The sequence below is a fragment of the Ovis aries genome, chromosome 9 (assembly GCF_016772045.2).
Source record: "Ovis aries strain OAR_USU_Benz2616 breed Rambouillet chromosome 9, ARS-UI_Ramb_v3.0, whole genome shotgun sequence".
Classification (NCBI taxonomy): Eukaryota; Metazoa; Chordata; class Mammalia; order Artiodactyla; family Bovidae; genus Ovis; species Ovis aries.
In genome coordinates this window covers 50,341,869-50,366,245 of record NC_056062.1, presented here as the reverse complement: position 1 = coordinate 50,366,245, position 24,377 = coordinate 50,341,869, and the positions used below count along the sequence as shown (strand labels likewise).

The window sequence follows — 24,377 nt, the reverse complement described above, 5'->3', positions numbered from 1 at the left end:
AGGGAGGGCAAGGGCAGGAGCTTCTAGCAAGGGGTCGCCTGAGCTCCTGGAAGGCCTCTTTCACTGGCTCAGTCCATTTCCAGTCCTTGTTTTCTTTGGTCCCTTCATATAGGGGCCTGGCCTTTTCTGCAAACCACAAGATCCATAACCGGCAATATCCCATCGTTCCCAGAAATTTTCTCACTTGTCTAGGGTTAGCCAGCTCAGGGATCTGGAGGATGGTTTCTTTCATAGCCTGTGTTAGCCACCTCTGGCCCTGTTTTATCTTATAACCGAGGTATGTAACCTCTTGCTTAGCAATCTGGGCCTTTTTGGCACTAGCCCTGTAACCTAAAGTCCCCAAGGTTTGGAGAAGGTCACCTGTTGCCTCTTGGCACTCTTTTTCTGTAGCCGCTGCCAGCATAAGGTCATCAACATATTGTAATAAAACAATGGTAGGGTGTTCAACCCGATACTCATGGAGGTCTTCGTCCAGGGCCTCATTAAATAACGTGGGGGAGTTTTTGAAACCCTGTGGTAAGCGAGTCCATGTCAGCTGCACAGGGGTCTAACCATCGTCTTCCTGCCATTCGAAGGCAAAGATCTCTTGGCTTGCGGGGGCAAGAGGCAAACTGAAAAGGGCATCTTTTAAATCTAAAACAGTGTACCAAATGTAGTTTGTAGGCAAGTTGCTTAGCAATGTATAAGGGTTAGGAACCATAGGATGAATATCATTCACCCGTTTGCTGACTTCTCGTAGATCTTGAACCGGTCTAAAATCAGTTCCCCCAGGCTTTTTCACAGGCAACAGGGGAGTGTTCCACAGGGACCGGCACCTTTTTAGGACCCCAGCGTCTATGAGGCATTGTATATGAGGAGTAATTTCTTGTCGAGCCTCTTGACTCATGGGATACTGTCGTACCCTCACCGGGGAAGCACTGGCTTTCAGTTCCACAATGATAGGGGGCCTCTGTTTGGCTAGTCCCATTCCTGCAGTTTCAGCCCAGGCCTGAGGGTATCTTTGAACCCATGGTTGTAGTTCGGGGCTTATTGTTGCTGGGGCCTCTGGCAAGTAGAGTCTGTATTCATCTTTTAATGCCAGAGACAAGACCTGAAGAGGATGCCCGGTCCCATCTAAAACCGACACTTGTCCGTGGTCGAAATGAATTTGGGCATTTACTTTAGACAGTAAATCCCTTCTCAACAAGGGCGCTGGACACTCAGGTATCACCAGAAAAGAATGGGTTACCTGGTGGGCCCCCAAGTTCACATGCCATTTTGTAGTCCATCCATATCGTTTAGTCCCGGTTGCTCCTTGCACCCAGCTACTTTTCTTAGACATGGGTCCATCTTTTTGGTTTAAGACTGAGTATTAGGCTCCCGTGTCCACCATGAAGCCAACCAGTTTCCCCTCCACATTTATAGTTACCCAGGACTCGGGGAGGGGCTTCAAGCCCTGACCCCCCTAGTCGCTATCCTCACCCGCGTAGAGGATATGACTGTCTGGAGAGGGAGTCTCGTTCTTGGGGTTCTTGGGCCCCTCTTTTAGATTTTTATTGGGGCATTTATCTTTTTATGTCCAAACTCTTTACAAAACGCACATTGGTTTTTCTCAAGCTTACGCCTTGTTGTTTTTTATTCAGTTTTTGAGTCCAATTTTTTCCCTTTCTGGAACCTGTTTTTGTTTTCAACCCCAGCAAAAAATATCTGGGCCAGCTCTTTTTGATTTTTACGGTTTTCTTCAGCTCTAAATTCTCTTTCTTCTCTTCTAATGCGGTCCTCTCTCTCTTCTGGGGTCTCTCTATGATTAAAAACTCTCTCGGCTGCCCTCACTAGATCTTGCAAGGATTGTCCATTTAACCTCTCTGTCTTTTGTAACTTTTTTCTAATATCGGGGGCTGCTTGATTTACAAATGCTAACGTAACTGCCGCTCGTGACTCATCTGCCTGTGGGTCCATAGGGGTATACTGTCTAAAAGCTTCCATTATCCTTTCAAGGAAGGCTGCTGGGCTCTCATTTGGTTCCTGCCTCACTGAATTTATTTTGGCCAAATTAGTTGGCTTCCTGGCGGCCTCTCTAAGGCCGGCCATAAGAGTCTGACGGTACACCCGGAGACGCTCCCTACCTTCAGCGCGTTCGAAGTCCCAGTTGGGTCGCACCAAGGGGAATCCCTCCTCAATGAGGTTAGGCTGTATTGTGGACCTCCCATCCACCCCTGGCACATTCTTCGGAGCTTCTGACAGGATCCGCTCGTGCTCCTCTGTGGTGAGAAGCACCTGTAACAGTTGCTGACAATCATCCCAAGTGGGATTGTGAGTAAAAAGGATAGATTCTAAAAGATCAATAAGACCCTGCGGTTTTTCAGAGAAGGAGGGAGTCTGGGTTTTCCAGTTGTACAAATCACTAGTGGAAAAGGGCCAATACTGATATGTCCGCTCTCCACCCTCTCTGGCTGGTCCTGCCCAGACCGGAAACGCGTGAACAATGGAGGAGGGGACTTCTGGGTCTTCTTCCACTACACTGGCCATTTTTCTTGTTTTTTCCCGAGTTCCCTGGGCGGGGCCCCCTTCTCTGCGATGAGCTGAAGGCTCGGTTCTCCTCCTGGCTTTTCCCGATGAAACCTGTGGAACCTGTGGAAGCAAGGGCAGATGTGGATCCACATACGGGGGTGGGAACAATTCGGTCTCCAGATCTATCAGATTAGGATACAGAGAAGATTCCTGGAAGACCGGCTTTGGTTGATTGTCTTTTTTTTTTTTTCTCTTCGGAAGCCTTCATGACTAGCACCTGTGGGCTTGGCGAGGTTGGAGTTGGGGAAGAGGGACAGGGAAGTTTAGGAGGAGTGAGAACAAAGGGTTTAAGCCATTCCAGCGGGTTTCTCACTAGATCCTGCCAGACCAAAATGTAGGGAGTCTGATCTGCGTGCCCAGCAGGACTAGGAGTAAGCACCCTCTCTTTAACTGCCTGGATAATTTGGGGATTGAAGGTTCCCTCTTGTGGCCATCCGACGTCAAAGGTGGGCCACTCGGCGGAACAGAAAGTCACCAGTTTGCTCTTCTTTACCAGTAACGAAAGATTCTGAGCTCTAGACTTGAAATCAGAGAAGTGGTTAATCATAAGAGATAAAGGAGTAGAAGTTGTTTGTCCCATGATCACAGAAAAGTACACTGGGAGCCAACAGAGCACACAAAGAGCAGCGCAGACACCACAAATAGACAAACAGATAACAAACACAAGGTGGCCACCGACAATGCACTCAATCTTACCTGCAGGATGTTCACAGAGCCAGCCACCTCCCCAGCACGAAACTGGGCCCCGGCCTTATGCTGGACTTAATCCAGTAACCAGAGCCAGCTGCCTCGCCAGCACGAAACCAGGCCCCGGCCTTACGCTGACTTGCCTCTGCACTTTACAGCCAGATGCCTCCCCAGTACGATACCGGGCCCCGGACTTAATCTGGGCTTCTGCAACGTTAGCACCGGTGCTCAGAGCTCTTATCTCCTAACGAGGTTACTCCCTTCTACCAGGAGAGTTGTCCTCCCCGGCGGGACGGAGATCCCAGACGAGCCCCCAGATGTTACGCTCCGAGCCCATATCTCCAAACCGACTGAGAGAGCAAGTCCACCACAGTATTGCAAACGCAAAAAGGGAGTTTGTTTATTCCTAGCGCGCTAGGGCCCAAGTCTCATCCCACACAAGGGAATCCGACAAGAGCCCCGAACAAAGGAGTATGGCGGCTTATATACAGGCAGGTCTTTGTCTCAGTTACAGGAGTAGCTGGCGTTACATGATTGGCCAGGCAGGATGAGCACATATCCTGTCTCTTTCTGGTAAACATGACTCAGGTCCTAGAGACCGTCGTTTGGTCCCTAACACCTGTATGCAGGTCACAAAGCAACAGTTAGAATCAGACATGGAACAACTGGCTGGATCAAAATTGGGAAAGGAGTACAACACGGTTGTATTTTGTCACTCTGCTTATTTAACTTCTATGCAAAGTACATCATGTGCAGTGCCAGGCTGGGTGGATCACAAGCTGGAATCAAGACTGCCAGAGAAATATCAATAACCTCAGATATGCAGATGATACCACTCTAGTGGTAGAAAGTGAAAAGGAACTAAAGAGCATCAAGAAGCATTAAGAAGCGAAAAAAGCTGGCTTAAAACTCAACATTCAAAAATACTAAGATCATGGCATCTAGACCCATCATTTCATGGCAAATAAATGGGAAAAAAGTGGAAGCATTGACAGATTTTATTTTCTTGGGCTCCAAAATCACTGAGGATGGTAACTGGAACTGTCGGGAGCCACGCTAGGCATTACTGACAAAATGGAGGCACGGCCCCAGCCCCCTCTCCTCATTCCTCAGGCACGGACCTGGGATGAAGGAGTTAGGCCTTATAATTCTGACTTGTTTTTTCCTCTCCTCGGCTGAGTTGACTGAAAAGGAATATTAAGGTGCTTATTGTTCTTGAGAGGAGCATGAGAAGGCACAAAGCCTTCTGCGGCTGTGCTCAGAGAATAATTCATAAAGTTAATAATTGACATTTGTTTAAGGACTTTTACAAAAGAGTGTTCCAGGATGAGCACATAGGCCACAGCTTGAGGCCACGGGAGGGATTGCTATCTGAAGCCTATTTGTGAGGAAAATGTTTATGGCAAAGGAGTTTACTGAATTTAGGGCTTAGAAATAATTAAAATAGTTAGAAGTTAAAGATTTAAGGAATGTTGTAATGTTAGCATATTTTACTATAGCTTATAGAGGTTAGGAATTTTAGAGATACTATAGCTAGAAGCCTTTTTAAGAGATAGTGAACTCAGGATGCTAGGGGCAAACAGGATTTAGGAAGATAAGTAGTAAACTGAGGAATGTAGCATGAGTTACAATGTAATCACAAGTTAACTATAGGACACATTAGAGGAAGTAGATAATAGATGGCAAGGCTGATTCCAAGAGAATCACTGAAGCAGAAACTCTGTTTGAAGAGCAACAATGATTTATGGACATAATAAATCTGGGTGAGGGGGAACTGAAAATGTCAAACCTCTGACCTAATGCTTTTGTAAAAGTATAAAAGAAAATCTTAAACTTGAAATAAATAGACAGTCCAAGAAAACTGAGAGGCTGTCTCATCGCCGACATCATTCATCTCTTCAGGTTGAATCCCTGGCTGCTAGAGCTGGACTCCAGCATGGAACCATGAAATTAAAAGACACTTGCTCCTTGGAAGTAAAGCTATGACAAATCTAGACAGCATATTAAAAAGCAGAGACATCACTTTACCAACAAAGTCCATATACTCAAAGCTACGGTTTTTCCTGTAGTCATGTATGTATGAGAGAGCTGGACTATAAAGAAGGCTGAGGATGAAAGAACTGATGGTTTCAAATTGTGGTGCTGTGGTGCTTGTCTCCCTTGGACAGAAAGGAGATCAAACCAGTCAATCCTAAAGGAAATCAATCCTGAATTTTCATTGGAAGGACTAATGCTGAAGCTCCAATCTTTTGGCCACCTGATGTGAAGAGCAGACTCATTAGAAAGACCCTGATTCTGAGAAAGACTAAAAGCAGGATAAAGAGTTGACACAAGATGAGATGGTTAGATAGCATCACTGACTCAATGGACCTGAATTTGAACAATCTCCGGGAGATAAGGGATGGCAGAGGAAACTGGAGTGCTTCAATCCATGGGGTTGCAAACAGTCGGACATGATTTAGTGACTGAATAACAGCAACAACATATCAAGGAAATCAAACAGCGAAGAATGCTGTTCAATAGGGATGGAACACCATTGCTGACCCAGCTCCATACTGTAAGAAACGCCACGGGAAGAAAGAGCCACCCCTATGGACTGTTGATCAGGGCCTTTTATTGGGCGGTCGCTCTCGGGCAGAACTCCCGGGGGCGGGTGAGCAAGGAAGCGAAGGGGGTCTGCAAAGCAAAGGGAGTCTGTGAGGTATGAGGGGTGGGGAAGGGTTTTATAGCCCGGGCCGGGCTCCCATATAAGGAAGAAAACACAGGTTCAGCGGTGATTGGTGTCCAAGGGCTCCGTGTCGGCTCCTGATTGGACGGCTTGGTTGTCGGCCCGCCTCCAGGGCTTGTCTGCGGCTCTCTGCTGGGACATGTCCCGACATGCCTGGGCATGCCCAGGCATGCCTCAACATGCCCAACCTTGCCCTGACCTTTCACATACCTCCCCACCTTCTCTGATGGACCCCATTGCATTCTGACAACATTTTTAGATTTTAAGTCCTTTGGCACTTGTGTATTTAAACCTTCTTGGCTAGAAAACAAAGTATTTTTATTTCTGTGTCTATCTTTTCATTTTCCAAATGTTTATTATGACAGATTCTCCAAAATTGCTGCTTGAACAACAGAACGCAGATTTTACAAAAGATTAAACTGTCTATAATCTCTGCCTTTATTGATCTGAACCCCATGTATCACAATTGCTGAGAAAGACTTGTTTCCTGTGAAATAACTTCAATAATTACAGCATGCCACATAATACATATAATGCTCTTTAACCAGCATAGCTACGTTTACCCTCACAGGCACTCGTTTTCTGTAATTAATGCTTATATGAAAATAAACCTGGGCTGAAAGCAAGGGAAAAAAATCAATGAAAAATAACACCTCTAACTTGCCAACCCTGCAGAGATGTTTACCAATATGCATACACCATTTCTGTGTGCTGCCCACTGAGACAGCACTAACAGTTCACAAATTCCTCTAAGAATAATCTTATTGACAAAGGCAACGAAATGAAATTGAAAAGTGCTGTCAGCTCAGTGATTTGCTGACAAATTATCCACAATAGTCAGTGACTCCTGACTTCAGGATTTCTAGAAGAACCCACTCCAGTGAATGCTGTGTTTTTTTGGTATCCCATAGTGAGGACATTGTACATTATCATTACCTTTTGTCTTTAATGGAAGGAAGCTGTTGTTATAGCAAGACTTAGGCATGAATTCTGGCTCTGTCTGTGGCTATCTGTTGGATAAATTATTTCACCCCTCTAAGCCTCTTTTTTACTATCTTAGAACTGATATATATCAGGATTTTTTGAGAAGGCCAAAATAGGCATTCACAAACAGGAAATTAATAAATGTTGATATATTTAACATAAACTCACAGTGTAAGATATATTTAACATAAACTCACAGTGTAAGATATATTTAACATAAACTTACAGTGTAAATTTCCAGTAGAATTCAGTCATAGGAATAAATATTACTTGCCAGACACACTGATGTACTTTCTTTAAACTGGGCTAGCCTGCTTTGTAATAGACCAGGAGGTAATCAGATCAAGACTGCAAACTAAGAACATGCTTCTCTCATCTCAAATCCCCATAAACTGTAAGAAAATATTTTAAATTGAAAACAGCACAAGAAAAGAAGACTTGGTGCCCTCAATAGGTCAGAAATTATAATAAAATTCCTAAAATGTTAAAGGCAGAGGAGTTTATATTTAAGGAAGAAATAATGGCCAAAACACACAAAAGAGAGAACTGATGAAGAGCGTGACTTGGGCTTCAAGCTGAGAGAAAACAGATGAAAAGAGAGGATGCAGGGTCAACCAGCAGGATGACTGGCTGATGCAGAGGCATCCAGGAAGGTCGAACCCTTGGATCTTCTCCTTGTGCCATGCAGGATCAGGAGAGATTTGTGTCCCTAGACAGAAGCGATGCACAACCAGGAAGATGTCCCCCCTGGTAGTCAGGGCTTGGGACAGAATTCACTGCCACCTGAAAGAAAGAGGAAGCCTCCGTAACTGAGGAGGCCACATTGCTGCCTGGAATTCTGGAAACAAGCCAGGCAGAAAGTGAAGAGGAGCTAAAAAGCCTCTTGATGAAAGTGAAAGAGGAGAGCAAAAAAGTTGGCTTAAAGCTCAACATTCAGAAAATGAAGATCATGACATCTGGTCCCATCACTTCATGGGAAATAGATGGAGAAACAGTGGAAACAGTGTCAGACTTTATTTTGGGGGGCTCCAAAATCACTGCAGATGGTGACTGCAGCCATAAAATTAAAAGATGCTTACGCCTTGGAAGAAAAGTTATGACCAACCTAGATAGCATATTCAAAAGCAGAGACATTACTTTGCCGACTAAGGTCCATCTAGTCAAGGCTACGGTTTTTCCTGTGGTCTTGTATGGATGTGAGAGTTGGACTGTGAAGAAGACTGAGCACTGAAGAATTGATCCTTTTGAACTGTGGTGTTGGAGAAGACTCTTGAGAGTCCCTTGGACTGCAAGGAGATCCAACCAGTCCATTCTGAAGGAGATCAACCCTGGGATTTCTTTGGAAGGAATGATGCTATAGCTGAAACTCCAGTACTTTGGCCGCCTCATGCAAAGAGTTGACTCATTGGAAAAGACTCTGATGCTGGGAGGGGTTGGGGGCAGGAGGAGAAGGGGATGACAGAGGATGAGATGGCTGGATGGCATCACAGACTCGATGGAAGTGAGTCTGAGTGAACTCCGGGAGATGGTGATGGACAGGGAGGCCTGACGTGCTGCAATTCATGGGGTCGCAAAGAGTCGGACAGGACTGAGCAACTGAACTGAACTGAATCACATATAGCATGACACAGACTAACCTAGGAGCCCGCCCAGATCCCATATAATGCAAGCCCAGCAATTTGTTTCTATTTTTTCTCTTTTGGACTACACCATGTGGCATGTGACACCTTCCCCAAGCAGGGATGGAACTGTGCCCCCTTGCATTAAGAAGCATGAAATCTTAACTGCTTGACTACCAGGGAAGTCCCCAAACCCAGCAAATATTTAAGGAAAAGTAACTCTTTAAAACCTTCGTGTGGCTCAATGGTAAGAATTCACCTGCCAGTGCAAGAGATGCAGGAGATCCAGGTTCAATCCCTGGGTTGGGAAGACATCATCTTCTGAATGAAAGGGACCATAATCATTATATGGATAAACTAACATCCAAAGAAACAAAGTTTTAAAAATGAGATTTTAAGTATGTATGGTACATATAGGGCTTTCCAGGTGCAACAGTGATAAAGAATCTGCCTGCCAATGCTGGAGAGGCCATAGACAAAGGTTTGATCCCTGGGTTGGAAAGATCCCCTTGAGTAAGAAATGGCAACCCGCTCCAGTATTCTTGTCTGAAAAATTCCATGGACAGAGAAGCCTTGTGGGCTTTAGTCCATGGGGTCACAGAGAGTTGGACATGACTGAGCACATTACGTATGATTAACATCATAAGAGGAATAAGAAGATAATGTCCTAGAAATATATTCTAAACAACTAGGGATCTTCAAAAGGAAGGTTGTAATTATTGAAAAAGTCTGAAAAACTCAATAAATGTGCCGAGTAACAGAAAAGATATAACTAAAGGATGATTACTTGGCTAGAAGATACAACTAAGGATCCTCCTAGAATACAGCTTAGAAAGGACAGATAAAAAGGTGAATATGGGTGGGAAAAAAATTCAAAGGTTTCAACATTTGCCTGATAGGAATTTCAAAAAAAGAACAGAGAGAAGAAATATTGATAGAAATGAGACAAAAAGATTTCCAGGAAAGATAAAAATCCTCAGAATAGATGGGTTGAACCAATGTCCACAACTTGCAAATACAGAGGATAAACTAGTGGTCACCAATGCGGACAGGGAAGTGGGGAGAGGCAATAGAGGGATAAGGGATTAAGAAGCACAAACTATTGTGTATAAAATAAGCTCCATGGATATATCATAGGGGCTTCTCTGGTGGCTCAACAGTAAAGAATCTGCCTGCAATGTGGGAGACTGGGGTTCGATCCCTGGGTCAGGAAGATCCCTGGAAAAGGAAAGGGCAACCCACTCCAGTATTCTTGCCTGGAGAATTCCATGGACAGAGGAGCCTGGTTGACTCTAGTCCACAGGGTCTCAAAAGAGTTGGACACGACTGAGTGACTAACACTTTCACTTTCAAGGATATATCATACAACACATGGAATATAGTCAATACTTTATCCTAACTATAGATGGAGTATAAGTTTTAAACACTGTAAACAAATCATTTCATTATACACCTGAAATTTATACAATATTGTGAGTCAACTATGCCTCAATAAAAATCAATAAAAAGTTTCTCCACTTCTTTCTTACTGACAGACAATATTAGCAAGCCCCAGCCCTCCAGAGGCTCAAACACAACGCCGCAGTATTGGAAACCCTGTTCAATGGCTGAGTGTCATCCGCATGTTTTCAGAACGCTTACTGAATGGAGTTCAGATCCTGATATACTGGTTAATGCTTCCTTCAAGCTTCCTTTGTGAACTTGATCTTTGCCTTTTGTCACCCAATATTCCGTGCCTTCCCTTAGGGCCAACTTTAGCCATGTCCCACAGTCTACAAAACTTATCCAGGCACGGAGCAGTCTTTGAAATCAAAGGTACACCGTGATCAGACCTACTCTAAATGCTGCATGAGTTTCTGATCCAAACTTTTGATCTGCCATTTGTTCCCTGTTCCCTCCTTCCTGGAGTCCTGGTCCAGATGGCACTTTTCATTGGTGCTGTGCCCCATTCCTGTCACAGAACAACAATGGTTTTAATGTCCAAATATGGAAGCAGTGTTTCAGGACTGATGGTATCTACCACGTAAGGTAACGTATTCCTCAAAATATTTCCAAGATTTGGATGTCTGTTACCACAACTGATCACTCTTCAAGTCTGTGTTTGTTGACTAAACTATAAATATTTTAGCAATGGATTCACTCATGTTTTAAAGACACTATGCACTTATGAAAACACAAGGCTCATTATCCATAGAATATTTCATGTAGCTTAGGCAAAATACTTCTACATGTAGTAAGGGAATACAAAAAGGTTAACAGATGGGATGTATTTGCATTAGTGTCTTACTCATAGAAGTGAAGAGGTGAAACCTTTTTTTCTTTGGAAGTTACTTGGCAAAGAACTTGGCAAATAGATTAGAAATTATAATGATAAGAATCCAGTAGCAGAATTAGAGCCAATTCCCATTTAAGTGCCCCCATGCAGTCTCATTTACATGAGGGGATGGGGGGGACAGGGAGGAGGGGGAGAGAGAGAGAAGCCTAGTAGAAAGAAAAAGTTGTGAACTTACTATAACAAGTGACACAATACGTAGAGACTTCCCTGCAGTCCAGTGACGAAGACTGCGCTTCCAACGCAAGCAGCCCAGGTTCAATCCCTGGTCAGGGAACTATATCCCACATGCCACAACTAAAGCTCTTGCATGGATCTTTTCACTGGTGCATGTTGTAACTAAAACCCAGCACATCCAAATAAATAAAATAAAAATAAATATTAAAAATAAGTGATACAATATGTGACTGACCATATTTTCAATTAAAACTCCAAGCCAAAACAATCTGCATGATAAATTATTGAAAGGGGCTGTCCAAGGCACCAGAAGAGATACAAAGAGTAGCCCATTTCCTAAAGATATAAGATAACTCCTCTGCTTAGAATTCAATACCTTCCTCCACCAGGGTTCAGTGGGGGCCCGTGATCTGGACACTGAGCACATTGCCTTCACCCCATAATCCAGGAATACCAATGACATTAGTATTCTTTTTTTTTTGAGAATAAAATCACTTCATTTATTTCCAAAAGTGTAGAGGTGGGAAAGCAGCATGATAAAAATTAAGGTCAGCTCCCTGTGGATCCATTCTGGCTCAGGTGAGGGACAGTGGCTCTTTGGGCCAGTGTGTTCTCAGTGGGAGGGCTTCAGGTGGTTGGATCCCTCATTGCCATGGCATCCCTCAGGTCCATCACCAGCCAGAGCTGGTCCCTCCTGCCCTACCCTCCCCGGGAGCTATCTACGGGTTAGTGGGTTAATTTCCAGATGCAGCAGCTCTGGATCCTCCCAGTGGCCACCAGGTTCCCCACCCTCTCACTTTCCTGTCCCCTCAGCTGTCTCTTCAGCCGCAACCCCTCCTTGTCCCACTGAGTACCCCCACCACCACCAAGTCCCCGGCTTCTCAGGGTCACCCTCCTCTGGAACTCCTTCCTTCTGTCTGCTGACAGTCAGGCCATGGAGGTCTCAGTGACTGAGCCCCGCTCAGCCCACTGTGGGGCCTGGGGAGGCTGCAGAGGGGGTGGGAACAGGCCATCCCAAGCCCCAGTCCCACTGCCACCCCCAGCAGAATGCATCCTGTAGCAAAAGGTTAAAAAACGAGTAAAAGACACAAGCGCGTGATAGACCAGGAAAGAGCATGTCCACGCAGGCAGCCCCAATGTGGGGAGGGGCTGTGATGAGCTTCTGGGCTCCAGTGCCCACTTGCAGCCTGTAGAGCCTAAGTGTGCACCAGCCAAGTGGCCAGGGACTGGCTGGCACTGCCTGGCAGTAACAGAGCACTCTAGGGGAGAGTCCAATTGCTCCAGAATCTTGCGTCTCTCAACCAGTACAAACATCTGAGCCTACAGGCCGGCTCAGCCCTGGCCTGGCTATTGCTTCCGCTGAGCTCATCTGTGGCCCTACCCCTGTGGACCCAAGGTCACAGGCTCTGGACTTGGGAAGTGGTGGGATGGAACTGCTGGAGCCCTGGGTCAGAGGGCTCTGGTGGGGCCAGGACGTTTCCCTGGGCTTGGAGGCCTGAACTGGCTGCAACACAGCCGAAGGGAGCCTGGCATCAGGGCCAGGGCCCTGGACATCTGAAGAGAAAGTGGGGCCTGCAGAGGTGCCCCCAGTACCGACCCGGTGGTGGGAAGGAGACCCGGGGAATTAAGCACATCACCTCACAGAAGGGCAGAGGGTGGGCGGCCATCCAAGGGGGTGGGGCCGGCCTGCAGGCCCACGGAGCTGTCCCACCTGCTGGGTGGGACCCAGCCCTGCAGACCTCAAGAGCAGGTGAGGGAGAAAAAGAGGGTGGTGTGTGGCCTGGAGGCCAGGCTGCAGGGGGCTCACAGGCCGCACCTGTGTACATCTGGTCTGGCAGATGCTTAAGGACAGAGGGTGGAGGTGGGGCTGACTGACCAGGACCCAGGAGGGAGGGTGTCAGAAGGAGGTGTGAAAGCCTTGAAACCAGAAAGCAAGAGAGGAAAGACCAAGCCTGAAGTGTGTGAGCCGCACACCACAGCCTCCTGATGCCTCTCTGAATAAAACCCCACCCTCCCCTCCGGCCTCCACCCCGACCTGCTCCTCCCCCACTGTCCCTGTGAGCACCCAGAGGGCTGCAGCTTCATTTGTGGAGGTAGGCGTCCAGCCACAGCTGCCCAGACTTCCTCAGGGACCCGATGATATCTTGCAGGGCCTGGAGCAGCAGCTTCTCCAGGTACTCAATGCTGTGCTTGGCGCACAGGGACCTCACCAGGGGGGCAACCTTGGGCAGATTTTGCCAAGGCATGGTGGGGAAAAAGTGGTGCTTGATCTGGAAGTTGAGGTGCCCACTGAACCAGCTGTTGAAGAAGAACTGCTCCATGTTGCAGGTGGCTGCCAGCTGGCTGCTGAACCAGTCACGGTAGGGCTCTTGGTCCATCTCCATGACGATGTGATTCATCTGTGTGATCCACACAAACCAGTGGCTCTCCAGGAAGCCGATGAAGTTGAGGAAAAGGATGGCTTAGGACAACATAGAAAGGGATGTAGCTGATGAAGAAACGGATATAGTAGCTAATGACCCAGGCCAGGTCCACCCAGTCCTTGCGAACGATAATGGTCATGACCATATGGTACTGGAAGTACAAAGGGATGAGCAATGGAGGCCCAATCAGGAAGAAGTACTCACGCTGGTGGTTGTAAGGCAGGTATTCCAGCTTCTTCTTGCCGTACTCAGTGGGCTGCCACTCCCCCAGGACAAACACACGCAACATGTTCACATCCAGATCCTTGTGGAAGACGTTGGGTTTGACGTGGTGCTGGAAGTGACGATGGTTCCACCAATTGGCAGAGCCACCCTTTAAGTAACCGATGATGAACTCCTGTACGATATGGTTCCACATGGACTTCTTGTAAATAGAGAGGTGGCCGTAATCGTGTTGCAGCCATCCAGCCTGGGCCTGAGAGGTAGCAAGGACGACAGCCGTAATGATGGTTGGAATCCAGCCGTTGCCAAAGTAGAAGATAGTGAACCAGGCGATGCTCTCCATGGCGATGAAGTGGGCCAGGTGGAGAAGGAAGAAGAGCTGGTTACTCTTGAACAGGTTCATGACCTCAGCAGTCTTCCTCAGGGCCCAGAAGTCCTCAATGATCTGGGAATTTGTCGCGGTCCTGGCTGGGCTCCTCAGAAACCAGCTCACCAATCAACAGGGGCTTCATGAACTTGAGCACAAAACCGAAGTTGCGGTGGAAGGCCAGGAAGGCGTCTGTAGCATCTTCCCCGGCATAGTGCCCGATGACCCGCTGGCCCTCCGGGTGCCGGCTGGACCATTTGGTGATGTTGTAGACCTTGCGATTGATGACCAGCCACTTGTCGGTACGCAGGTTGTGCTTCTGAATCTCCTCCCATTGGAAGGTAGGCATCGGCACCTCAAGCTCGGTGCCCTGGTTACCCCACTTCCCCATGCTGCCTGCTGACCGGGTGTGGTGAGTGCGGTCCAGGGGTCCAGGCCGTTCTTGCGTTCGGCTTTTGTCGCCCTCCCCCTCCCACGACATCCCCTCCCCCTCCCACGACATCCCCTCCCCAAGCCTCCTCGCCTCTGTTCCGGAGGTCCCCTCTCTCCGCCCACCACAACCACCACCGCCCTCCCCCACCCCCACCACAGCTTGCACTTTTGCCTCCAGAGAAAACTCCCGGGTAGCTCAGGGCCTCAAAGCCTCCTCTGCCCGCCCCTCCTCCCACCCCCCCCCCCCCCCCCCCCCCCCCCGCGCCCCCCACCCCCCCAAGAGTTCACATGCCACAAATAAAGAACTCACAAGCTGCAAATAAAACAGGGTACACAAATGAAAAACTAGAAATTCTACAATACAGATCAGACTCAGCATGTCTGGAAAGGACATCTCTCCCCCCAATATCAAGGGGTCACTGGGAGTTTCTTGTGATCAGTTAAGAGAGGAGAAAAATGCCTAGTCCTGGTAACAAATAAATTTCCACCATATGCCTTTCAGGTCATCCCTGCAAACCAGTGGTTAGTATAAACCCTCCCCATAAGGAAAGCTTTGGGTTGTTTGCTTTGTGAAAAAGGAAAAACCACTGAGATCTAGATCGACACTGACTCATGGGCAAGAGCTAATAGTGCTAGCTGGCTAGTCACAGACTTGCAATCAAAATTGGGAAATGGAAGGTGAAGGTAAGCAGGGGAGAGATACGTGGGTGCACTCAGAATGCACATGAGGTATGAAGACTTTCACCACAAGGATCACTTTGAAGGAGGCTCTCAATCAGGTAGACAAAATGACCTATTTAATTTCTGACAGTAGCCTCTTTCCTTAGCCTCTTCTGTGTTTTCTCAGTGGATCCATGCAAAGAGTGGTCATGGGGGACCTCCCTGGTGGTCTAGTGGTTAAGACTTTGCCTTCCAATGGAAGGGGTGTGGGTTGGATCCCTGGTCAGGGAGCTAAGATCCTACATGCCTTTTGGCCAAAAAAATCAAAGCATAAAACAGAATATCATAACAAACTCAATAAAGACTTTAAAAATGATCCACATCAAAAAAGTCTTAAAAAAAAAAAAATAGTGGCCACAGTAACAGGGATGAAGGCTAGGCATCGGCTTATCATCCAGCTACCACATCTGCTGAGTGTCCAAGGTGCCAACAGTAGAAGCCAACACCAACTTCCTGATATAAAATTATTTTCCCCAAAAAATTAAACACATAAAATTACTTTCCCAGAGGTCCAGCCGGTCACCTGGACTTACCCTGGCCTTCCTCCGTGATGGAAGGAGTGAAAATTTGTCCCCACACCTTAGACTCATATTCTGGGTATACATTTGTCTTCTCTACCTAAAGTGCTTTTTCCAGCCCCTCCATGTGGACTTACAGAATGTTCTAACTATTGCCATCGGTATCCCACTCACATGCTCCATCCAGAGGAAATATTTTAAGGCTAAAAAAGAATAGTAAGGGTCGTGCGTATATATAATTGATTGGTCTTTCCCTCCAAAGGTAACTGGCTTGATAAAACAATAGAATGGCCTGTTTAAATATTATCTACTGCACTAGCTAAGAGACCACTGGGAAATACTATGAGGTTGGGATGCCACCCTATAGAATACAATATATGCCTTAAATCAGTTTCCACAACATGGTTCTATGTCCTCCAGAGCCAGAGTTCATGGGTCCAGGAATCAAAGGCAAAAGGTAAAAATACTTCTTCTCACTATTATTATCTAGTGATTTTTTTCATCTTCCTCACAACTCAAAGAAATTTCGTTTCCTATCAACGTGACTTTGAGCTCAGTGGATTTAGACATCTTAGTGCCCAAGGGAAACACAGTCACTGTTCTGATGAATTCTGAGGCTGACCTCAGACCTTTCTGAAATTCTCATGCTGCTGAGTTGACAGAGGAAAAAGGTTTCTCTACTGGCCAGGGAAATTGATCCAAATTACCAGGAGGAAATTGGATTGCTGCTATATAACAGAGGTATGGAGGACTCTATGTGAAAGACTAGAGCACCTCCTAGAACTCTGGTCAATGGAAAACTGACCAATAGCCCTGATAATGAAAAACTGTCAGCAACTCAATTCAGACAGACATCCAAGGATGCAAATCCCATGGGAATGAAGGTTTGGACCACCTCACTAGGAAAAGCACACTATTTGGGTGAGACATTAACAAAGGAAGTATTGGCTTTTTGTTCAGGATTGGCTCCTGAACAAAAGCAATAATGGTTACCAGTAAACTCTTGTGGCAATCTACAGAAGTATTAATATTAATAGAAAACAGCAGCAATACTTTATTTTTCCCTTTCTCCCCCACATCCTCATGATTTTACAGGAAGAACACCGGTGATTGCTAACATGTTCAGCTGAGAGTACAACCAAATTGATGATATATGTATCAGTGATTAACTGACAGGACAATGTTTCCTCTGCTGGGACACACACACTTACCTGAGTGAAGGGCAAGAGTGGACACAGAGGATGTAGAGAAATGGACTATGCCCCCCAGGTCTAGTCTCCCCTCTCCTCCACCCTGTTCTCTGCTTCCAGAGGTCTCTGCTGACCTCTAAGTACCACAAGAACCATCAGTGAACTTCCTTGCCTCCTGATGTCTGGTTGAGGAATATCAGGAGATCAGAGGACAGAAGTAGAGTGAGATGAGATGTTTATTCTCTCTACCCATTTAGTCCCTACCTGTATCACCCATCTAAGATTTCAGCTCCATCCAGGAACCCTGATTGTCTCTTTTTCTCTAGATTCCAGTAACTGCTTCCTTCCATGGAACCTTTCTGAAGCCCTGCACTCTCCCTTACGGGGGCCCTAACCGTGGCCTGTAAAGATCTCATTGTTGTTGCTGTCATTTAGTTACTGAGTCATGTCTGACTCTTTGGCAACCTCAGGGATTATAGCCTACCAGGCTCCTCTGTCCTTGGGATTCTTTAGGCAAGAGTACTGGAATAGGTTGCCATTTCCTTCTCCAGGGGATCTTCCTGACCCAGGGATTAAACCTGTGTCTCCTGCATTGGCAGGTGGATTCTTGACCACTATTAGATCCTCTTCGATTTACTCAATAGCTATGCCTTCTGTTTGTTACTGTGACACTGACACACGCCTCTTTGTCACCCACTAAGGTATGAACTCCTTGAGGAAAGGGCTGAAATCCAGTCCAGACAGAGTTGGCACAGAGCTATGTGAAATGAAAATATCTCCTGCCATATTAATAAACAAGAAATGTCACAGCGATTTCTAGCCTCCAAATGTGAATGAAGGCTCCCAAAACTACAATTCAGGGGATGCTGCCAATGCCCCCCCAAGGTGATTGCTGAGGAGCTGGGGGAACGCAAGAAGCAAGGGTGGACAAGGAAACAAACAGGGTTGGCCCCAGAGAGCTGAGGTGCATATGAAAGGAATGAAGTCAGTGAGCCCAGAGGCTCGCACCTCCCCATACATACAGTACTAAATTCTCTTTGATGTTCAGACTGCCTGCTCCCTTTGTTGCAAACATATATATATATATATATATAGCCTGACTTCTCCTCCTGGCTCCTTAGAGCAATTTTCTCAGAGCTACTGAGATGCTGTCTCCTAGGCTTGGAGTCCTAAACATTCCCACCAAATAAAATGACTCTCTACTTTCAGGTTGTGACTGTATTTTTTAGCCCACAGCTGTCTCAGCCTGACCCAGAGAAGGGCTACCTTTTACAGACTTAGTCCAGCCAGTGAGGTACCTCTTGATAATATGCACAAAGAGATGGTAACTCCCCACAGGTGGTCTTGTGTAAGAAAAAGAAATGACCTAAGCAATTTGGGGCAGTAAGAAAATATGTTTATAACAGCTTGGGGACAGAAAGAAAGACTTCAGCTAAAGGATATCTCATGATTACATTTATCATGAGATAAAAGCATTGCTATTTGGTTTTTATATGATATTTACAATGTTTTAATATAAGAACAAGACAGGGTATTTTTAGACAAGGCTACATAACTCCAGACAAATCATAATAGGATCTTTTTTTGTTTTCTTAACTCCAGGCCAATTAGTTGAGGGCTAATTTAGCAATGGAAGATGCTTCCAAATACTTAACACATGACTCAGCTGTATAAATAAGTGGTGGCAAATGAAGCTGAACAAATTTCTCATATGTTCTGATTTGGCCACTGGTGTACACACACAGATTTATACAAAGCTTGAGTTCTCTCCATAAAGAGGACAAAAGAAAAAAGTCCAAAACCAATAAATGTTTTTTAGGTTACTAAACCAATATCTAAATACTGTGAGATAAATAATTGACTATATAAATAACAATGCTATGCTTTAACCCCATCTGATAAACTTAAATAAATACCACAGAGAAATAATGCCAAAGGCTCAGCTCAATTGCTATCTGTCAGACAGATGAGGGACTAAATCGACTGAAATACTTTGCTTTATTTGGTATATCTAGATTCATTTCAAATAGCTGTAGGAAATACTGAATCTGATTTTTCAATGATAATTTAAGCAAAACCTCTGTGATGGACTAAAATGCTCTAGTATTAGCATTTGTGAGACTCTTAGGTCCTTAGTAAAACTATAGGGTTTGAGGTTGAACAAAAGGAGGATTGGTGAGCCTTCACTTTCATAAAAAAGGAGTTTAAGATTCCTATGGCAAAGTGGATTAGTCAATAGAGAACTCACACATTTTTATGGTTCTATCTGACCAGTCCTGTTGGCAAACAAATAAGGCACTTTTGTTACTGCTCTGCCATCCTGGGTCAATTCAAACCACACCTGTTTAGAAGGGTGCCTAGAAAATTTCTACAAGTTTTTACCTGCATCTCCTCATTCAGAGTAAGCAAGAATGTGTTTCTATATCATATTTGTATCTCGGGTTTCAAAGTCTTACGCAGAGGAGCAAAGTCAGTTTGCTATTTTATGGGTCACTTCGTGGAGTGAATGTCTTCTTTTACCTTCTCTTCTGCCTTTTTCCCCCCTTGTATAAAGGAAACGACATTGTTTTAAGTCAGGCTGTTTGATTCAAATTCTATTAATAATATTCCCTTAATTTTAACTATGTTTTTAATGATAAGATGCTCAGTTTCCCCATTTATAAAATTGGGGTAAGAATAACTGTTTTACAGTTATCATGTATATAAAAAATGCATAGAAAGTATCTATTTCAACACCAGGTATTTAATAAGTGGAAGCAGCATCATTATCCATGTTATTATTATCACAAGTACCCCATCAGGACTTCTAAGATACTAACATGATTTTGAGAACCTGCAGTATTTAGGAAAGCAATTATTCAAAATTATTCAGGAAGGCAGGGTGAATCACTAGTAAGTCAGTTGTATTTTATTCATTGGCATGTACCTAATGATGGGAAGAGAGGCTTCTTCTCCAAGCCTTTCTACCATATAAAATGTCTGTATAATGTCTGTCTAAGTAGAATTATTTTTGAACGGCAATCAGAGAGCCAGTGGAGGTGAAAATTTAGGTGAGGTCTGCAAAGTCTAAGATACTCCCAGAGCACTCAGAGTTCAGAAATGAGTTTTTCATTTGTCAACATTGGTCCAGATTTCAGCATCCTCTGTGAGCAATTAACAGCTTTAGCTATTGCCATTTTAATATAAAACCTCCATGAAATGATTTTTGCCATTTTTCTTGCTATAATTGTTGCCATGGTTCATTTAGGCAGCATCTCTTTTGTCCGATAAATAAACAAAATGTTCAAATCACTTGACAGCCATCCATGCAGGTCCTGGATAAATAGTACAATAACAGAGATGCTTTAAGCATGAAACTGTAAATCCTCAAGTTCCAGCCATATTATAATATCAGTGTTGAAATTTCTCACCTAAAGAATTAGAAAGCCTTTTACAATAGGATTAATACATGACATCATTTAACATCTACCTTGCTTCACCTGACCCCGAGACCATATCTAACAACAAATAATTTGCCCCATTCTTTCAAGGTGTCAAATGACTTTTTTCTGTATTTGAATGATCTAATCTAAGAGAAGTAGCTTGGAAAAGCATTAGGAGTGTCAGGTTTTATAACAAACCATGTGGGTGGAGGGTTTTGTTGGGTTGATTTTTCTGGGTTTTTTTTTTTTTTTTTTTTTTTGGCTGACAGCAAACAAGTCTATCTGAAAACACATAAGCTCCAGCAGGTGCCCAGAGCTAATTTGGTTTGACACTATTTTTAAAAAGCACTAGCTAAGTTTTATAACAAGTCATAGTGAATGGTTGTATTGTTTCTCTGTCTTCTGCAACCCAGGAATCAGTTTTAAAATAGGACCCTAAGCAGAAGGCCATGAATCTAAAACACCCAGCTTCTTAAATCTTCTCCTAGATCCCTAGAAACAAAATGCTTAGAGGTTTACACTTGACTTTGCACTTCACACCTTCCACCACGAAATCGAAATCGCTGCACTTCCTGTCAGCAGTTTTCATTTAAATCTAGTGAGTTTCAGCTCTGGCCAGCAAGGATGATATGAAATGCTTGCCGGCAGCCAGACTCAAGATGGATTTGTCGATCCAACCACCTGCTGATGGCATGTGTTTGGCTCCCAGCATTCACAGTGGATACTCATCATGATATTCACTCTCCCTATGGACTCTCACAGCAGACACATCAGTTGACATCTCCTACTAATACGCCAAGCTTAAACGCCCACTTAGGTGTGGTGTTTGAAGAGCCCTTCATTTTTAATCTCTCTGATACGTGTGGTTAGCCTGGCCTTTCCTCTCTCAAACACAGAAGTCCTATTTGGATTAAGATACAAAGACTGGATTTGGAGAGTTGTTTTTCATTTGTTCTGTCTTTGTCTGTGCAAGCACAGAACTCACTAATTTACTGCCGAGGGTCAAAATATACATTTCTACTATTGAGTTAGTAGGTGCAATGTTAAGGGTCAATCAAACTTGGATTTGAATTCCAGCAAGTTCACCTGGCAGTGTCATGTTAGGCAAGTGTGTCATCTCTGACAAGACAGAGATAACAGCACCTACCTCCGAAGATTGTTAAGATTAAATGTGATGATATATGTAAAATGCCTAACATTAAGTCAGGTTTGTAATAAATGCTCAATAAATTCTAGTGGCTAGAATTCTAGTTTTTAACTTTTTATTTTATACTGGGGTATAGCCAATTAACAATGTTGTGATAGTTTCAAGTGAATAGCGAAGGGCCTCAGCCATACATACACATGCATTTATGTCCCTGCAACTTCCCCCTCCCTTCCAGCCTGCCACATAACATTAAGCAGAGTTCCAAGTGCTCTACAGTGGACTCCTGTTGGTTATCCATGTTAAACATAGCAGTGTGTACCTGTCCATCCCAAACTATCCCTTCCCTCAATTCTCACTCCTGGCAACCAGAATTCCTTCTCTAAGTGTATGAGTCTGTTCCTGATTTGTAAATAAGTTCATTTGTATAATTTCTTTTTAGATTGACTTTAAAAAAAAACAGTGAAATAACCCATCCGACTCTCAGATAGCTTTGTAACAGGATAGAGGCAGCCAGCATCAGCCTCCTCTTGCAGACTGGAAAATGGCAGTGCAAAAAGGTGAAGCAATTCTCCCAAAGCCTTACAAGAGGGAAATCGAGAGCCCAAACTAGACCCTAGATCGTCTAACCCTAAATCCAGTTCTTTTTCTCCAATTTTATTATTTGTGGTTTGACTTTGTTAAATATCCTCTGAACTACTCAGTGGAAACCGACTCTCGGTAGTCTCCATTCTCAGCAGACACGGTAAACAGAATTGTGAGTCTATGATAGGGACAATGACAAGCCGTTCGAGTCATGTTCACCGTGGTCCTGCCAGTGCAGCCAAGGATCAAACTGGGGGAGGACATGGCTGCCTTCCACGCCATCAACTTCAAAAGACTGGGGTATTAGGGCCAGAGAGGACTTGGCCTCAACCCAAGGTTAAGACGTGATGAGTTCAGTGCTGACATTTTGAGGCTGAAGAGACAATAGGACTTGTTGCCTGGTCCACTCCACCCTCATTCAAAGGGCTGGCAGCCCTGGGTGGTGCAGAACGGAGCTACCACAGTTGGCTGTCACCCTTGTACCCAAGACTCCCAGGTCTCAAAAGAAACTGCCCAGTGTCTCATAATTTAAAAAAAATTTTTATAATACTCGAATTTTCCTATTTCCCTTGACTTTCACTTTCCAGTTATACTGGACTATAGACAAATCAAGTATTTAGTAAGGAGCCTGAGGTTCAGACATGATAGGTGGTAAGAGAGGGCACTGAAGGGGAAGCCAGGCCACCTAATGCCTCATCCCGAATTCTTTGCACCGCCTCCTGCCTCCTGTCGTAGCCATGGGAACCCAGGCACTGTGCTTCTTGGTCTCCCACTAGGAAGCATAAAGGGGATTCTATAAACATTTGCTGAATGGATGGTACAACAAAGGGATAATGAGGAGCTATGTGCTCCCATTTCTATACATTCTGCCTCTCTTTTATTGTGAATGAGATGCCCAGCAAACGCAGCTGAAATAATCAATTCATTTTTGTGTTGTCACACCAGTTTGTCATGTTACCACCAGCCAAAGCAGTAATGACCCGGGTCAACACCCCCGGAGCACTCCTGTGGAAGAGATTCTCAACAAGGGAAGGTTGCATAAAACGTCCTGAAAGGACAAAGAAAAAACCCACAAAGCTAAAAGACCACAAAATTAATGTACCCCATGCTTGTTTAGCAGGCACTTCCAGTCTCTTTCTCTGCTGATGACCTAGTGTTGTTGTTTTTGTTTTTTGGTTGCTAAGTCATGTCCAACTCTTTTGCGACCCCATGGACTGCCCACCAGGCTCCTCTGTCCATGAGATTTCCCAGGCAAGAATACTGGAGTTGGGCTGTCATTTCCTTCTCCAAGGGATCTTCCTGACCCAGGGATTGAACCCACAGTGGAAGCCCCCTGCGGTGGAAGCACAGAGTCGTAACCACTGGACCACCAGGGATGTCCATGTAAATATAATTATAGAGCACAAAGTCATGAGACCATTTGGTCAGCTCAGTTAAGACGTCAGACTCATCAAGTTTGAAAAGCTGGAACATGAAAAAACCTAAGAAAAAAATTATGAGAGGTCTGAAAAAGCAAAAGAGAGACAAAGATGGAGAGAGAGAAACAGTGGGTCCAAGGACTATGCCAATGATAACCAATAGTGACAGAGCATGTTCCTGTTAGTATGTCTATCTAAACTTGAGTCAACAAAATCCCCTCAGATCAAACAGAATTGCCCTTAAGACTCCTTAGACTGCATTGTTATTGTTTATAACAGATTCATTAACCAGGTTATCAAGGCCCTCTTTTGTCAAAACATCCTTTATCAGATTAGCAGCAGTCTGGTGCTCCACTACTGGACTGCTGGTCACCCAAGCACTTGTTTATAACATTTCCTGTTTCATTGTGACAAGACAGCGCTCCCTTCGGCAGCACACATACTAAAATTGGTACAATACAGAGATTAGCATGGCCCCTGCGCAAGGATGGCAGGCACATTCCTGAAGTGTTTACTATTAAAAAACAAACAAACAAACAATGTAACAAGACAGCCTTCCCAAATCAGACCTCCCTGTTACCTAATCACATTTCTGTTCCAGATTTCAATCCTCATTCAGGAACACTCAGTAGCAAAAACTTTTATAGTGTAGTTAAAGACACCTGCAAAACTTGATGGGGAAAAATGTGTGGAACATTTAGAGCCTCAATATGAGTTCCAGGAAACGTCTCTTGTCTTTCTGATCTAATTGGAGGGGATGTTAATCTCTGTATTCAACCCCACAAAGTGGTCAGTTGGGTAGGTCGTGCTATTTGATATTGTTCTCCAAAACCTCAAATCAACACATTATGTATCTATG

The 24,377-nt window shown here is 44.8% G+C and overlaps 1 non-coding gene and 2 pseudogenes across 1 annotated transcript; 1 reads left to right on the top strand and 2 right to left on the bottom strand.

Moving 5' to 3' along the window:
* Positions 1 to 1,524: 1,524 nt before the first annotated feature.
* LOC132657177 (uncharacterized) lies at positions 1,525 to 2,644 on the bottom strand (annotated as a pseudogene).
* Positions 2,645 to 13,152: 10,508 nt separating this feature from the next.
* On the bottom strand, positions 13,153 to 14,499 carry LOC101108497 (acyl-CoA 6-desaturase-like; annotated as a pseudogene).
* Positions 14,500 to 23,936: 9,437 nt separating this feature from the next.
* On the top strand, positions 23,937 to 24,040 carry LOC114116516 (U6 spliceosomal RNA). Its single transcript, XR_003590419.1, has one exon. It is a non-coding gene; the product is annotated as a U6 spliceosomal RNA (small nuclear RNA).
* Positions 24,041 to 24,377: the final 337 nt, after the last annotated feature.